Source organism: Octopus sinensis, unplaced genomic scaffold (genome assembly GCF_006345805.1).
Source record: "Octopus sinensis unplaced genomic scaffold, ASM634580v1 Contig20285, whole genome shotgun sequence".
Taxonomy (NCBI): Eukaryota; Metazoa; Mollusca; class Cephalopoda; order Octopoda; family Octopodidae; genus Octopus; species Octopus sinensis.
The window spans coordinates 142,616-157,884 of record NW_021837025.1 but is presented as its reverse complement, the minus strand read 5'-3'; the positions used below and the strand labels follow the sequence as shown (position 1 = coordinate 157,884).

The 15,269-nt window shown below is 46.1% G+C and overlaps 2 pseudogenes; one reads left to right on the top strand and one right to left on the bottom strand.

The window, feature by feature from the left end:
- Positions 1 to 3,119: 3,119 nt before the first annotated feature.
- On the bottom strand, positions 3,120 to 3,892 carry LOC115232301 (annotated as a pseudogene).
- A 4,419-nt stretch (positions 3,893 to 8,311) lies between these two features.
- Positions 8,312 to 12,438, top strand: LOC115232300 (annotated as a pseudogene).
- The last annotated feature ends 2,831 nt before the right edge of the window (positions 12,439 to 15,269 follow it).

Genomic DNA, 15,269 nt, shown 5'->3' with positions numbered 1-15,269 from the left:
ATATAAAACAAGTCATTGTGCACAATTATGTCCGACGGCTCCCGCATGTGGTCACTGCAGTCAAACCAGCGGAGGAGATCCCCCATTTCAGATATGATAAAGACAGTGGGGGAGACACTGTCCACAGCCACAATGACCTCCGACATGTCCATCCGCTCCCCGTCATTCCGAACAACCCCGCCCGTGAAGGACGTGACGACCAGGCCGGCCACAATGTCAATATAGCGGATTATGATCTTGCGGACAAAGACCCCCTCCTCCGTGAATATTTGCATGCGGGATCGCTCACTCCCGCGGTCACACACCACCACACACCGCGACGTCTTGAGATACGCCACCTTCCGGGGGTACCAAATACGCCCGTCCTCTCTCCCAGACAACCCAAAGTTGTGCACAAACTGTCCGTCCACTCGGAATATCTGAATTCGGTGATTATTCGTGTCGGCAATAAACACGCGTTCGTCCGCCTTGGTGCCTCCCATGCAGAACCCGTGGGGGGAACTGAAGCAGTTGACCCCCACCCCCAACAGACCGAACTTGTATATCGTCTCCATCGGGGACAGCCGGACTGGCCTCTTGTTGAAAAAGCGCCCGTCTGAATATCACTCAGGCAATACCGCTGGGCTGTTCATAGGCAGTCAGGTTGTAGTAGTCCGGGTTGAGGTGTGTCTGGTACCACCCGTTCCCCCGATTGTACAGAGGCTGCTCAGAATAGGCTACAAATACAGCTGGAAGGACAACCAGGTTCCCCCATCGGCTTCCTCACCACACATTCCCTGGGAACTGGACTGAATGGAGTTCCCGGACATTCCTCGTCGTCAGTCCTCTACAAATAAACACACCACTCACCACACAGCCAAACAAACTCCTAATGGACTCCCCCAATGTGCCAGTCCCACACACAAACCGAATCTCAGGGGATTCCACACAGTCATCCGCCTTCATTATCTCCTCATTCTTCCCCGCCAGAATCCGACTGTACGTCACCTTCTGCAGATCTGATCCGTGATCGAACACCGCCCTGAATGTTGCCAGACAACGCTCGGCCTCCAACACGCCTTTCTCCAACAACCCCAGTCGGTCACTCGGAATTCTCTGCCGCTCCAACTCCTCCAATTTATTCAGAGCCTCGTCCTGGAATATTGTGAGGAGACCACCCTGGCCGATTCGAGGGCGGAGGACAGTTCCTCGTATCTCCGGTTGATGGATTCTCGCACTTTCCCCTCCTCCGCTCGATCCTTGTCCACTGACCGAACCAAATTGGCCACGGACAAGTCCAGCGAGTCCTTCACACGGAGGGCGTCGCAGTGGGCCACGGTGAGGCAACGGACAAACATGTCGGTGGTCTCCGAGACCAGTTTGACGACGTGGGGCATATCTCCGTGGTCTTTCTCGACACACACATTGCAGACGGGGATCTGACAGGACACGCAGTAGTGGGTCAGTCTCTCACTGGGGTGGTTATTGCACTTGTCTTGGGAGATGTGGCCTTGGACTATTGCCGAGGGGAGGTAGCTGATGGACTTGGCGTTGGTGATCTGGTTGGTCAGGCAGTTGCCTACCTGTGTGTTGCGGCCACATTCGGGGCAGAGGAGACACGAATTGAGTGTTTGGGTGAGACAGTCGACGCAGAACTCGTGGAGACATTTGAGTACTTTTACATCTTGTTTCTTTCCACATTTATTGCATCCATTGGCGACACAACATTTCGATTTATTAAATCCATTTTCGCTCATAAATAAAAATTAAGCGCAACAGGAAACTAATCACAACACGAGGTTATTACGCTCTAATCAATTATATATATTTATTTAACGAATATATATTATTTAATAAATATTACATTAATCAATTATAATCGTCAATTTCATAATATACGTAAAAATATACTAAAATAGTCTTTATTCTGTGTACTAAAAACAAAACAAATTTTAAAAGTCCAAAACTAAAAGTCCTCAGTTTCCATGAGGTAATCGTCGACCAAATCATGTCCATCTAAAGAAAGTACTCCATTCTGACAACTGGCAGAGTCCTCCGAGTTCTTGGCCAAGCAGTCCCAGGCACTCTGATACAGCCCAGCCACTAGAATGAGCAACCCCACTCACATTGGCCAATGTCACGAGGCTTAATGCTGACCACGTCTTCGTCCTCCGAGTCTGCAATGCTGGTTAACCTCACCTGAACTGCCGTGGAGTATCACCAGGCACTCCGATAGGCCAATACTCGTTATGTTCTCAAAGTAGAGACGGAAGCCAGTAGCCTCCCGGTTGGCCCACACCAGAGAACTGTCAATTATATATCACGGAATACTCCTCGACTATGTAGAATGTGCCTATCCCCGACAGTTCTCCGTTTATGAAGGCTTCGGATTCCTCGCAGGTTGAGATAACCCCTTCTGATGGGAGACCAATCGTTGACAGTGTAATCATGAATGGATCCACAAGAGACAACACGTTTTTGTTTATTTATTATTATGGAAGTAATACTTATAATAATATATATTATAAACATAGTCTAACCCAAGTACTCCGGAATGTACCACGAATGGGTTGGACAGTCACTTTAATACAAATATTTAATTTCAGAGTTGAATGAAGAGTACCTTAAATTTAATAATATCTTCTTTAAATAGCTAATCTAATAGTTTTAAATAAATATAAAAAGACTAGAGTGACCAGGTGGGTCAACTCCTTGTGGTACCCCTATAATAAAGACCACTTTTTTAGTCCCGTGGTTAGTTCTAACAGTCAAATTAGAGACCCTTGTTGAAATAGACACGGTCGCCCTTCCCGACTGCCCTATCCTTCACACTGTCCTCCAATTTGGCCACAGAGAGAGAACTACACATCAAACAGAACCCAACCTTTGCTGAGGGAAGAGGGCACATCCCAGCGGAGTCATGATCACCAAACTAAACGTGACCAAAACAGGGATAACAAGACTCCATAAATGAGGACTTGCAGTGGAGCTATCAGTGAGGGGTTTTTCTAGAAGTAAGGGCGGGTATTACTGCAAGGAATGGCCTGTTTTCAATCCTCTCCATGAGGACGGGGACAGTCACTGGGGGTAGACAGGGGGAATACGCATGGCAGGCATAGCCATCAAATTCCGAGACACGATCACCTTGGCAATTGCATTTTTGGCTGCATTCTTGGAATTGTCGATGAAATTGCCAGCACAGTCAAAGACGGGGATTCCCTTGGCCAACTCACTACCGTCGAGGGGACCTCAACCTGCGTCTCATCAAAGGAATGTTGACACAGTTGGCGGCCACCACTGCCACGAAGGGAGTAAACCGCAGGAAGATAGGCCGCAATTTCAGTTTCTAAGACACGCCCACCAGTCAGTACTGTGAATAGTCGGTTGAGTCCCAGTGCCACGAAGAGCGCACTTCCCGTGGCAGAGATGTAGGAGGTGGTCAGAGTGCTGGGGACTGTGTGGGGAGACTACCTGAGGGAGATGGGGGATTTGCCACTTCGGTTGGTGTAGTTCACGATTGCGTTGAAAGACTGGTTGATCCACTGCCAAAAAATGATGTGCGACTGTTTTTTGTAGAATGTGAGCATGCAGCCGGTTATGAGCATGTTCATGGGCACCTGGGCTGACATTCGCCCCACCACGAACATCCTCTCCCCCGTGTCGGGGTGGTAGGCTGAATCTACCAGGTATTTTGCTTTCCAAAGCTTTTCTTCCTCCACACCTTGAGTGTCACCTCGCCTGAGTATATTCTCAGTATGAGTAACATGTGTCCATCCACCAGGGACTTGGCTTGACTGAGTCTGGATGGGGATACGAGAAGGTTCAGAGGATTTGTTTGTTTAAAAAAATGTTTAAGGCGTCCTCCGAATGTAGATTGGTCATATTTTGGTTTGGTTAGGTCTATCTGGTTCATCATTCAAATTTATGTATTTTTAGTATAAAATGTGTCATGGTTAAAATTTCAATTTAATTACCTAAAAATATATTCTAATTAAATTTTAATTCCTAAGTCTTTTCGGACACCGGTCAGTCTATAATCAGAAGGGGAATCACTACCGTCTTTACCTACCAATAATGTTCACAACTAAAGAAATTATTAGTCCACCGGAGTAATTATTTTTCACCATATGTTGGTCGTTAGGTTACTTACCTATGGCCTGGAAATTATTACTATGCACATTTCTTGAAAACCGCGCTTGCACACCTTTGGACTCATTGGGAAATGCTCCTTTCAGTGACATTCTATGAGAATTAAATTAAAGTCTCGGGCCTTTAGCTTATGGTAGGTGTTGAGATAAATGCTTCCACTTTAGAAATTCCACATTGCTTACTTGTATATCAGATCATCATTGATATCTGGATTAGTAGCCAGATCGTTCCTTTAGTGGGGACTCTTCTCACTTTTGGGACATTAGCATGTGATATGTTGGTTACATTCATTTGTTAATAAATCGGTTAGTGGTTAGAACATGAATTGACAGTTCTTTACGATTCATTGGTTTATTCAAGATTAGTTTAGCAGATTATAAAATGACTCAACTGCATTTCCGGCTCAATTAGAGTTTACTACAAATAGAACTGTCCAGTTATCACCAATCGGTCACATTAAACCTTCCAGTTATTTGTAAATAAGGAAACGAATTTGCCCGACCACGCTAATTTAGAAACTGCTAGTCACCGCAATCCATAACTGCGTCAACCACACAATATAATTCGAATTGAGTTCTTTTAATCAAATGCGCCCTTTTTTTGTCCTGCTTGTGTATATCGCACTCTCCAATGGCCAGTCCACCAGTCATGACATTCCCGGATTGAAGTATTACGAACCTGTGCAGTACAACACCACCAAACTCAGTCAGTATTTAAACGGGACTGAGAAGAGACTCCAATTCAGTCTCAATGTCTTCAACAGGTTTGGACAAATTCAACCAACAGGACATTTCGACTGGACTTGGGCACCTTTGAAATGCACATTGAGGACGACATTCCAGACAAAACTGTGTTTGTTTCAGGGACTGTCGCGGGTAGACAAATACAATATATTAATAAGACGTGCTGGACTCATATGTCTCCGGGTATATCGTTCCCGACGGACTCTTCCGAGGAAGGATAGAAACACCCAACATACAATTAGAGACGATGCCTGCCTCCAACTTCAAGGAACTGGCCGGACTGACACAAATCCACACAATCGGCTTTCGACGTATTTTCGACGAGGGCACGGATTTAATAAAGCGGTTTGCTTTTCTAAGTGAACTGCCAGAACAGTTCCGCGGTGTTACCACAACCACACAACCAAACTTCCACGTAAACAGGCGAGGGTCAATAAAAGACAGGCGACTGTGAACAGCCCAATGATCTGTCCTGTGGCTGTCTACGTGGACTATATCCTTTACAAGCAAGTGAGGGATTCGGTTTGGTCGAATAATGACACTTTCAGAGGAACACTGACAATCAGGCAAGGGCTTTTTTGAGGAACGAAATAAAATACTTGTTTGCTGAAACATCGAAAATTTTTCAATCGACCTTGTTTGAAGATGAGGTGAAATCAGTGACGTACAGCAACATCACGGTCAGACCAAAGTCGATTGTGGTTGGTGGCCAATTGAGAGTGCAGGTCGACACGACCAAAAGTTGGGAGTTGTCGAAGAATCCCTCTTCCTCCGCCAACAACCACCTCGCCCAATTTGACCGCGAATTTGGGGCAACTCACGGAGATGAATGTGCCCGAATGCTCTTGACGGGAGTGTCGCACGACACAATCCTGGGACTGGCCAACGTGGGTAGAACTCCATTCTCACTCCAAGCCAAATCTGGCACGAATGCGGGGATCTTCAAACAGTCGGACGCAGTGTTGATCACAGTTCAGTCCAACATGAACACACACGTGACACTGCAGGAATCGGTCACTTTGCTGGCACACGAAATGGGCCATGCTTTCGGCTCGGAGGTTAGAAATGAGCACAATGTCCACAGCACGACCCGAAAGACACGTCCTGTTCCCCGGGGTACGCCAGTCCAGGCGGAAACTACATAATGGCAGAGTTCGCCGCCCTGGTGGAGAAGCCCAACAACAAACTCTTTTCTTCCTGCAGCAGAAAGCAAATAGGGCCGATAATCACAGAGCGAGCCAATTCGTTTAAAAGTAATGAAACAGAGATTGTCTTCAGAATCCATGTCTTTGCTGTGTGGGGACGGAATTCTGGACAAAGGGGAAGAATGTGAGCCACAGTCCTCCTCCGATCCGTGCTGTGATGACAAATGCAAATTTAAAAGCCCGACATACACGTGCAGGTATCCTTATAGTGACATGCAGTGCCTTCCACGGACCGTGTTGTTACCAATGCAGGATGGCCACGGTCGCCGATCAAGTGGAGTGCCAGAAACAGTCGAGCTGTTCAGAGATGACTAAATGTAGTTCATTCCTCACATTCAGGTGACGGAACCAGTTTCAACTGCCCCCTCCCCAAGCCTTCCAACGAGGGACAAATCTGCAACATGTCGATAGGGGGAGAGAACAGACACTTTGTGTGCAATAAAGGAGTATTCCACTTGTTCATTCCAGTCCTGCAATGGCTCCATTTGCATGCTGGACAGTGGCTGGAGTCAGTGTCTCCCCAAAACAGATGACTCGAGGACAAACTGTCTCCTGGGGTGTCAGAAAGACAAGGGAAATTGTATTTTGAGTACTGACACCTTAAACCTCCCTGCCAAAGTGGTCAAATTTCTGTCAGACTACGGAATAGCGTCCCTGACGACGCAAATTGGTGAAATGTGTGCATGACGAGTCAGGCAGCAGTTGCTATCAGAACGCCAAGTCGGAAAGTCCCGGCCAATTCTTCTGCGACGTAAAACACATTTGCAGAGCCCGGTTCAGCGACACGTCTATCAAGTCCATAATCGACAGGATTTTGAACAGCAACTTAATTGTGTACATAAAAAACAAAATAAAAGTATTTGTTGATGTGACCGCAGAACAATATGTGGATTATTGCAATTGTTGTGGTCGTCTTTGTGCTCTTGTCTTTTGTCCTCGTCCTGGTTTGTGCGCCTCCCCTCAAAGGAGACAATCCAAACGTCGCCAGAAAGTTCTCCATTCATCGATCAAAATATGACAAGGTATTCCCCTTCTTCATTGCAGACTTACTCGGGGATAAACTTAAATTGATTAAACTGTTTTTGGGCTACTAAATTTATTGTCATTTTCCTATGTTTGGACATTAATATTGACTATTTCGGCATTTTAAGATTTTAGTCAATTTGGTGTATTCTAGTCAGAAATAGAATTATTAAAAAGATAAATTATTAAAAAAGATGTCTTTGGTTAATAACAAAGGCTGGTCGAAGGCACGTGGAACAGGTACCTCTGAAGGAAGGAACAAAGCACGAAATAGGAAAGACTATATAAGGACTGTAATCAGCGCGAATAACAATGCTCTCTTTATTCGAATCGTTTTTGGTATTCTTTATCACGACAGGTTGGCCGAGGTCTGTCAGTCTTGTAGAACTCCTGAAATCACCAGAGAACCGAGCCTACAGAGACCCCTTCGGCAATAAAACTAATTCGAAGATTGGAAAAATTTCACTGGATTTCATATTTCCGTGCCAACTAGCATTCTTGGATGTTTATAACCTCACGTCAGTCCATTTGAACCGAACTGGCCAGACTGATGGCTACTGGTGGAAATACGAGACTACAATGATGGACGTCTCAGTTTATATAGGCACGGAAAGATTAATGGCTGGGTCGTGTGGGGACGGTCTGTATATTACCAAGAGGAAAAACGCCAATTCCGAAACTGTGGCAATCGACAATTATGTCGGCCAGGAGTGGCACGACTGTAAATTAGGACGTCTCGTATGCGCACAAAACATAAAATAGTATTCTTGGCTGACCTGCTTTTAATTAATACTTTCGGACAAATATTGGTTTATTTATTCTGAACAAACATGTTGCACATCTGATAGTATTTTTATTGCTCTCCTTGGTTGTTTTGTTGACACTTTGAGACAAATTTTGTTTATGTCCATAATAGGCCATTACTTGTTAAAACAGAATGCATGATCATATTAGTACACATAGACCAGTTGGAAGAATCTGGATTTGCCATAAGGGACATGCTGTGGCCAAAGTCCATCTCATTCATAGTTAGTTTTTTATTGAAAATCCACAGGAAAGGGACTTTGAAGAGAGTATACATAATGGTGAGAATTTACTGATTTTGTCAGTTTAAAGATGTAGAAATCAGATTCGGTTAATTTATTACAACTTTTAATAAGTACTAAAAATTATCAAATAAATACTGACTTAGCGCGACAAGTGTTCCACGTGTGTCCTGCAGGTAAACAAATAAAATAACGATCATAATTTAAAAAAATAGATGTATTTTTACAACTTAACCTTGCAACCATCAACATGCATCGAACGTGCAATTCACGGCAATTTCATGGGACAGAAACAGCAAGAACTGCTCGTTTCTCACGGAGATGCAATCGAACTGTTTTCCATCGACTCATCCACCGGGAAAATATACTCCGTGCTAAGATCAGAGGCATTTGGTACAATCCGGTCAATCATGCCCTTCCGTCTGACCGGCTCCACCAAAGACTTTGTGGTCCTCGGCTCCGATTCTGGCAAAATATCCATCCTGGAGTACATCCCCAAAAAGAATTGTTTTGAGAAGGTACCACCCCCCCACCACGGAAGGTCCATTTGGAGACATTTGGGCGGACTGGATGTCGAAGGATTGTGCCCGGGGAACTCCTGACTGTCGACCCCCGCGGAAGGGCAGTGATGATCGCGGCCGTGGAGAAGCAGAAGCTGGTCTACGTCCTCAACAGAGACGACCAGGCCAATTTGACCATCTCGTCCCCCTTGGAGGCCCACAAAGCCAACACTGTGAACTTTGACATTGTTGCCCTCGACGTGGGTTTCGAGAACCCCGTCTTTGCCTGTCTGGAAATGGACTACGAGGTAGCCCACCCCCTCATGGCAGGACGCCGACCACGACGCTCGGGGACCGCAGCACTCAGCACTCGCCAACACCTCACGTACTACGAATTGGACTTGGGACTGAATCACGTCGTCAGAAGGTCCTCAGAGCCCATGGAGGAGTATGCCAACATGCTATTTCCCGGTATCCCCCCAAAGTGAGTGCAGTGCCGGGGGACGTGGATGGGCCGGGAGGAGTCCTCATTTGTGCCAAGAACGTGGTTATTTACCGTAACTTTGGGGACCAGCCTGACATTCGCTGCAGCATTCCGCGACGGAGAGTTCACGTGCTTGGTTCACGGTAATTAGAACTTTCTGGACGACACGGAACGGAATATCATCATAGTGAGTGGCACTCTCCACCGAACTAAGGTTATCCCTCATAACTACGACAGAACATGTTCTTTTATCTCCTCCAAACAGAACAGGCCGACATTTTCAAACTCACCCTGACGAGGGACGAGGACATTGTTGGACTGCTCCCTCATTCGTAGGTCTCCGAGGTCAAAATGAAGTACTTCGACACAGTGCCCCTCGCAAGGTCACTTTGTGTCCTCAAGTCGGGATTTTTGTTTGTGGCTGCGGAGTTTGGCAATCAGTTGTGGCTGTGTTTTATTTTTAGTCATTTGTACCAGATTGTCAACTTGGGGGATGATTTGGAGGAGTTGGAGTTCAGCAGTGAGGATGACTCGGCCCCCCTCTTCAGTCCTCGACCCCTCAAAAATCTGGTCTTGGTGGATGAAGTGGAGAGTTTGGCCCCGATTCTGAATGCCCACGTGGGAGATTTCACGAACGAGGATTCGCCGCAGATTTACGTTTTTTGCGGAGTGGGTCCTCGGTCGACATTGCGAGTATTGCGGCATGGACTGGAAGTGTCGGAGATGGCCGTGTCTGAGTTGCCGGGGAACCCCACGGCGGTGTGGACAGTGCGGAAGAACTCGACAGGTGAGGGTGATGAGTGACTCCAGACAAGTTCGACAGACTGATTGTCGTGTCCTTTGTGAATGCGACACTCGTCCTGTCCATCGGGGAGACGGTCGAGGAGATCACGGATTCGGGATTCCTGGGGACGGCTACGACGATAAACTGTGGGCAGATGGGGAGTGACTCGTTGGTGCAGGTGGGGGGGATGTGCATTGGCAGGTCCACACGTATGGAATCAGACACATCAAGACTGACCGGAGAGTGAACGAGTGGAAGACACCCAGCAAGCGTCAAATAATGAAATGTGCACTCAACTCTGCCCAGGTGGTGATTGCACTCTCCGGGGGGCAGATTGTGTACTTTGAATTGGATGTGGTTGGGTGTTTGTGTGATGGACAGAATGGCCAACTGAACGAGTTCACTAAGAGGAAGGACATGATGAGTGAGATCACGTGTTTGGCAATCGGGAAGGTGTCCACTGGCCAGCAGAGGAGTCGGTTCTTGGCGGTGGGGTTGGGGGACAGCACAGTGAGGATACTCTCCTTGGACGTCCACTCCATCAACGTAGTGCCCTCCCCCGACCGTAGGATGGTCTGAGGGACTTGTCTTTGCAGTCACTCCCCACATTGCCCGAGTCACTGTGCATATCCAACATGTCATCGGTCATGAAGAGTGGGGATGACAGTCTGTATTTGACCACCGGTCTCCAAAACGGGGTGTTACTGAAGGCAGTGCTCGACCCAGTCACGGGGGACTTGTCTGACACGAGGACGCGTTATTTGGGGGGAAGACCAGTCAAACTATTCCCCGTGACAGTGCAGGGAGTGGAAGGGGTATTGGTGGACTGATTGTGCAGGTGTTGGGGTCGTCCAGTCGTTCCTGGCTGAGTTACCACCACCAGAGGAGGGCCTACCTCACTCCCTTGTCATACATGCCACTGGAGTATGCCCACAGTTTTTCTTCAGAGCAGTGTCCGGAGGGGATTGTGTCCATATCAGGCAATACTCTACGGTTGGTGGTGGTGGACTATGCAGAATCATATCACTCGACAAACTGGGGGTCATCTTCAATCAGAGTGTCAGTCCCCTCACTTTCACCCCCCGGAGAATGGTAGTTCATGAAGAGTCGGGAGTGTTCATGAGCATTGAGACCGACAATAACTGTCTGACTACCCAGACACAGGAAGCACGCAAAAACGAGATTGCCAATGTTTTATTCCTCCCTGATTGTGCAGAAAATGGTGGAGGAGGGTGCCTCGGAGTTTGTCCAGGCATTTCTGGGGGAGTCCTTGTCCCCGGAAGTGTTCGGAGTGCCCAAAGCGGGAATTGGGATGTGGGCGTCACTCCTTCGACTGACCAACCCAGTGACGGGGGAGACACTCCAGAATGTCGAGTTTGCACAGAACGTGGCAGCCTACTGGTGGAGGGTGTGTCAGTTTTGTAGTATGACCATTGCCAAGTTCCCGACCAAGTCATCGAGTGAGTTTTTGATAGTGGGGACGACTACCAAGTTGATGTTGAACCCGCGGATGTGTTCTGGGGGGGAGTTGTACTGCTACAAGATCAGCGAGGAGGGGACGTCGGTCGAACTCCTCCACCGAACGCCCGTGGAGGACATTCCGGGGGCAGTGGCTCCCTTCACTGGCAAATTGTTGGTGTCGGTGGGGAAGCTGTTGCGGCTGTACGAGTTTGGTAAGAAAAAGATGTTAAAAAAGTGTGAGAATAAGGTACGCTTGCCACCTCAGCGACAGAAAATGCCGCATTTCGTGACTGCTCTCCACACCCTCGGCAGTCGGATTGTGGCCATCGACGTGCAGGAGAGTTTCCACTTTATTCGCTACCGTCGATTTGAGAACCAACTCATCATTTTCGCGGACGACTTTTACCCGCGGTGGATCTCAGCCTCGACCATGGTGGACTACGACACCATCGTCGGCGGGGATAAGTTCGGCAACTTTTTCGCAGTTTGGTCTCCCACTGACCTCAGAACCGTCTGCCCGATGACGCCAATGACGACGTGGACGAAGACCCGACGGGCAACCGAGCCTTGTGGGACCGCGCTTTGATGAACGGGGCTTTCCAGAAGGTGTGGTGGCCTGTCATTGCAGGCGGATATGCTCAACAACTACCACCTGGGACAGATCGTGACCTCCATTCAGAAGACAACCTTCACTCCTGGAGGGTCGGAGACACTCGTCTACACGACTATTGCTGGTTCGGTCGGCATTTTCTCTCCTTTTTCTTCCCATGAGGTACTCCTGTGATTGAATGGTAGGATCACGAATTTTTTCACCATTTGGAGATGTATATGCGAAACGAGTCTCTTTCTCTGGTCGGGCGTAGTCATTTGGCCTATCGGTCGGCCTATTTCCCAGTTCTGGTTGGGAAGTGTGTTGACTGTAGAACGTGATTGATGGCAATTTGTGCGAGGCCTTCAATTCGTTGGAGTATTCTCGACAGAGGGTTATTGCTTCTGATCTGAACAAGACGCCCGCAGAGGTCACCAAGAAGTTGGAGGATATTCGCAATAAATATGCATTCTGACTGTTTCTTACTGTTGAGACTTGTTTTTAACGTCTTCTCCTATGAAGGATCTAATGATTCCTTGATCCATTGGCTGTAGAATTATTGTAGTCTTCGAAGGTAGGTAAAGAACTTCAATTGACTGTAAATCAGCGTAAAGTTTATGGGATGGGCATCGATCCATAACTAAAAGAATTTTTCGTTTTTTAGATGCCTATCCCATGTTAAAAGCCATTCGTTAAAAATTTTACTTGTCATTTATGCTTTTGGTGAATGACAGTAATCGACAAAATTTTCGACTTTAAAATTTTTAAAGCCGATATGTTTCTGGAACTTTCCAATCATAAGTAGAATTTTTGTCTGTCCCAGTCATATTTGAGCATAGCAACAAAGAAAATCTAAAAAATAAATAAAAATTAAACCGTTCTTTAAGGATTTTATGTCCATATCGAACCTTTTGACAAACACTTTTTGAAGGGATAGATTTGTAAAAAATCCCAGTTTCATCAGCGTTATAAATGTTTTCAGCATTATATTGTTGAATCTTTGCAGAGATCAAAGAAGTAAATGCATCAATTTCTTGTTTCTGATTAACTTTTATATAAAAAATAGTTTAACCAAAAAAAATATTTTTAAAAATTAATGGCGAGATTCAGAAAATGGCGAGCAATAGAATATTTATCAAAATTTACTAGAAATTTTTATTTTTTTGAAAAATATGTGGCGAGCAATAGAGGTGGCGAGTAACAGAGGTGGCGAGCACCAGAGGTTTTACTGTATATGGATAAATAATTACTTTATTAATATTAATATTTTTGAAGGTGTGAGATGATTTCGTTTGATGAATATGAGAAGGCGGCTTCACTTTTCTACGAACGAGTAATCAAATGGGATCCATCCTGGCAATTTCAAGACACAAGTGTCGGGCCAGTAATAACCAAATGTACAGTCAAAGCACAGACCAATGTGCCCATTCGATATGAAATAATATACGACTACACTTTTGCTGTGCCCAATGTTATTGTTTCAGTCTTCAATTCGTCACTCACATTGCACCAGGTTATGACTCTCTTGGAATTAGGAGACAACGGGGACGACGAATGTATTCTCATGCAGACGTACCACCCTCTCACCTCACAGTCCTGCTTCCAGGTGCAGTGTTGCAGTCTGGGGAGACTGATGTCCCACTTGTCATCCTCTCCTAATTATTTGGCATTCTACATTGCTTCTGTCATCAATATTATTGGCCAGTTGCCCGACTTGAGTATTCCCCACTCGTTTTTTGACATTTAAACAAATCGGACTTGTATTTTCATTTCAAATAACCTTTGTGTCAACAATAGTGAGTTTTCTCTCTTTGAGCATTCCAGAATGTAGAGCTAGTGAACTAAATTCTTAAATAAAATATTAAAAATTAAATTTATTTAATTATAATAAAATATTAAAGCATTAGTTTACTCAGGTTGTCTTGGAATGAACACTCGAGTCCAGAAAATAAGCATCCAACCAGTGGTTAGTCATACTATTTATTTCATTCAAAAATATAGAATCAACTCTTTAAATGTCTCCAAACTGTATTCTTTCCCTTAACCTTTCAGAGAGCCAAGACTGTCATAATTCTGACCGACAGTGTACACCACCGAATTGAGGGTTACATTGTGGGGTTTGACGAGTTCATGAACATTGTCCTCGTCGATGCAAAGGAAGTCAACGTCAAGACTGGTTCCAGCAAATCCCTGGGTTGCCTAAGTCTGCTGTATTCCAGGGAGGGTTCTTTTGAAGGGAGACACCATCAGCATTGTCTACATGAAGTAGTCCGTTTTAATTTCTTTTTGATTTAATTTTGGTTTTTACTCTTTGATTAATTAATATTAATTCGATGTGTGATGAAATGCTGAGTCGATTTGCTCGATCAATCCCTCCCCTCACCACTACTCTTTCCAAAGGCCAGTGTGGAAGGATAGCCGTTGTGGGAGGCTCCAAAGAGTGAGATTCCACTCCTCACGTTTAGCTACACAGGCGCTCCCTACTTTTCTGCCATTGCTTCTATGAAAGCTGTTGATCACGTGTTTATGATTGGCTAGGGTGCAGACCAGGCTCACGTGTTCTGTCCGAGTGTTGCTTCGACGGTGATTAAGTCGTACAGTCCTGACCTGATTGTGCATCCTGTCCTGTGAGGAGTCTATTGGTAAGCATTTAGTGATGCTCTCAACGTGGGGATGGAAGTTGAGAGGTGGGTTCGGCGATGGATGCGCTGGTCGTCGGTCCCGGACTAGGAAATGAATATCAAGCCCCAGTCCGTGTATATTTGTTTGCTTAGTTTCAAAGCTCTTTATTGCCTCTGCTGTGTCCAATGGTCTTCCAATCGTCCTGGATGCGGTTTTCAGGTTTTGATTATTTCGAGGACTCTTTGAAAATGGTGGCAGAGTCCCCCGAAATTATTCGCGGACACAAACAAGCAATTCTAACCCCCAACATCCGGGAAATGGACTTGCTGGTCAAGACTTGTCTCCCTGCTTGTAGCAGATCTTCAGACAGGCAGGACTGTGTGAGAAGACTAAGTGAAAGACTTGGAGTCACTATTCTAGCTAAGGGGGAGGATGATTTGATCTCCGATGGCCAGGAGGGTGTGTTTGTGATGATATGAGGTCAGTTCTGGAGTCCAGATGTGAAGGATCCCCTCGCCGGTGTGGGGGACAAGGGGACTTGCTAGCAGGAATAACTGCTTTGTTTGCAAGTTGGGTTCTTAATGGAGGAGATTCAATTTCTACTGCGGCCTACGCTGCCTCTGTCCTGACAAGAGAGAGTTCGAGGAGGGCATTCGAAAAGTATGGGCGAGGAGTAGTGACTAC